The sequence below is a fragment of the Tetrao urogallus genome (genome assembly GCF_951394365.1).
Source record: "Tetrao urogallus genome assembly, chromosome: 3".
NCBI classification, from domain to species: Eukaryota; Metazoa; Chordata; class Aves; order Galliformes; family Phasianidae; genus Tetrao; species Tetrao urogallus.
The window spans coordinates 55,284,169-55,287,281 of record NC_136815.1 but is presented as its reverse complement, the minus strand read 5'-3'; positions in this window follow the sequence as shown (position 1 = coordinate 55,287,281).

Here is a 3,113-nt window from a genome sequence, read left to right as displayed (position 1 = left end):
GCCCTGAGCTGTGCCAACCACTCTTCCTTCCATAACATATACTGCGCTGGCTCAAGTATCACCTGCATGAGGCTCTCTATATCATATGGAAGCAAAGGTCCCGGCACCATAATTGCCTCCAGTGCAGAAAGTGTAGCGGGCGATCGTAAACCCTTCTTCCCTATTGTCTCAGCGAGGCGAGTTACTACCTTTGGATCTAAAGGAATCCAAACAGGTCCCTGTCCCCTGATCTCTACAGGGAATGCCTTATAATCATCCAAGAGCTCCGCTGCTCTCATCTCCTCCCTTACCCGGCCCCAATCGATAAATAAGGCCCCTTTCCCCAAGTTAGCTGGGACCCTGGCCGTTTGGGTGGGCGGAACGGGTAGTGGGGGCAGAGCCGCAACCATCAATCGCTCAGCCCCTGAGAACGGAGCCGCAATCATCAATCCCTCGGCCCCTGCCCCTGCCCGTGTAGGATCCTCCCCCTGACGAAAGCCATGCAAAGAGGGGTACTGGAGAGGATACGGGGGCGGAGCCGTCGGTGATGATGGCGACTCTTCCTCCTTCTTTTCCGATGTTGGTGTTTCTGGCATGGTCGGTGCCTCCGGTGCCATCTTGTCTTGGGTCAGATCCTTGAAGGGGTTAGAGTCTCCCGGCCGCGGTGACCCCCCCCCGCCCGGATCCAAACCCAACAGATCTCTGGCAAGGTTTTTGGCAGTCTTTTCTTCCCTCGCCAACTTCAAAGCCCCCCGAATCAAACCCCAAAATTTAAGCACCGACGCCCCTTGGGACGACAAAGCTCTCTCAGAGAGCACTAACGTCAAAGAGTCCCATTTGCCGGAGTCATAAATATCATAAGGAGAAGAGAGAAGTCCCTCCTTTTCAAGAAAAGAAAGAACGGTGGCCACCTCCTTCTTAGAAGGGGCGGTTTTCCCGCAGTACGTTTTACAGGCTTGATATAATACCTTAATGACGGATTCCATCGTCGCCCAGGGAAATCAAACCCTCCGCGACCTTCCACCAGCTACCAGCGCTGCTCTTAGCCCCAGGGGATCAGCCCCTCCGGCTCTTCCGCCGCCTTACCACGGCAGGCTCCTGCGTCCGTCCCGCAGCCGGCTGTCACACTTCCACAGGTGAGACTTCCTCACACGGGGCACCATTTGTCGCCTTTGTTTCGGCGACCCTGATTGAAGTCTCCTTGTGAAAGTGTTCCGACAGCCCCGGTCAGTTTCGCACGCTTCTCATGACACCAATATGGTGAGCGGCAAAATGGCCTTAATTGCAAGGAGCACACCCTTCTTAAAACTTTCCCCATGCCTTAGGGCTACTACCCTTGTCTCTGACCAATGGACATGTGGCATGTCCTGTTTCCTCCTTATTTGGTCTATCCTGTTCTTCTTTCTTATCTTCAGGTCATTTGTTGCCATGGTTTCCCAGGGGCCAAGGGGCCCCTGTCGACCCTGGCGACTGCCCCAGACCATTCAGTTAACTACAATATATGCAAAGTGTAATAATGTAGAAATTTAGACTCTAAAAAACCTAAGCACTAAATAAAGTTTCTCATTGTATATCTCTGTTTACTTAGATAATGCATATGATATTGCAAAGATGATAGTACAATAAAGATGTAACACAGTAAAGATGGACTTTGTATAATTTCATCAGCTATACTCCCCAATCTTGCACTCAGGATGTAGTTTAAATATCTATGTGCATCCTCACTAAGTGTAACATTGCTTACTGGATGACAGCTAAGTCTATTTCTATGAAAGCAGTACTGTGTGATATGAGTTATGCTTATTCTAGAAAACGTGAAAATCATTTAATTACAGTCTTTTATATAGAAATCAGCTTCAGTGACCCCAGCACAGTAATAAATGGTAGTAATACTCATACTAACAATAGCTTACACAGCACCTCTAATTGCATGAATTTAAATCATTTTACAAAAATAATTAGGTTCTTAAGCTATTGAGAAGTACATCTACAAGTCCTTTATTTGTATTTTATATAGGAAACAAATGAGGTTCTGAGGAATTTTTTTTCCTTAAGTTCACGAAGTGTTTGGTAATTCAGGACAGGACTCCTACAAAACCTGGATTCTACTCTTCTATTCTTAACTACTTCTGTTTCTATACAAGCTGAAAAGTTAGTACATGCAGAAAATACCCAGAGAGGAAAAAAATATCCTGTTCTCCCTTCTTATCCCAATGATGAAAGTAAATCGTACCCATGGACTGAATATGAAGTGAGATTTACAGAATTATTTACTCTGCAATAGAGCAAAAATTAGTTTCCGTGGCAACCACTGCACCTTCTGAAATGCAGAATACCTAAACACTTAAATAAAGCAAAAAAAAAATCTTTTACATATAGTGTATTGCTTTCAATAATTAAGAGTTTATATTGTGTATATACATGCATTACGTGATATTTAATGGCATTTTTCATAGCTAAATTCTGAAACATTCATATTTTTACAAAGGAATCAATATTTGGACCTGGCATGTTGTCCCTGAGAGGATATTGTTGGATATCAGTGGCTTGAGAAACATGCTGATGTATAAGATGTTGAAAGCTAGCAGGCCATGGTAGCTGTCTCATTTATGTTTTATGATTTATATGGTTTACAGTTCTAACAAGTTTTTAGTATTTTAATTTTAGTTTTTAGTATTGATCAAATCTTGATAATAGTCTTGTTTTAAGTTGGAGATTGAACTTAAACAGGGTCCAAAGATCCATTGCTGTATGAATGAATTAGCACTATTTTTCATGTCTTGTGTCTTGCAAAGGTTGTTTTCCCTTAAACTAAGTAAAATTGCATTTGAAAGATTATGAAATATGCCAGGTATGTGACTAGATACATGGTACTTGAGAAAGGGCTGATGGAAGTAGAGGAAGTAATGTATTCAGTAAAAATTCCTTTAGAAACAGGGAAGATTTTCTTTACCTCCATCTAATCTACTTGTCTAAGTGAGAAGTTCTTTCTGTCCTAAATTAAGCTTTCTAATAGCATGCATTCAAGTATCCAAGGTCTCACAATAGTCAGGGAGAAGGTTGTCAGAAGAGGAATTCTTAGGGTTTTGGAGATCTGTGATTTCAGCAAAGCCATGGGTTTTCATGCAAAACCA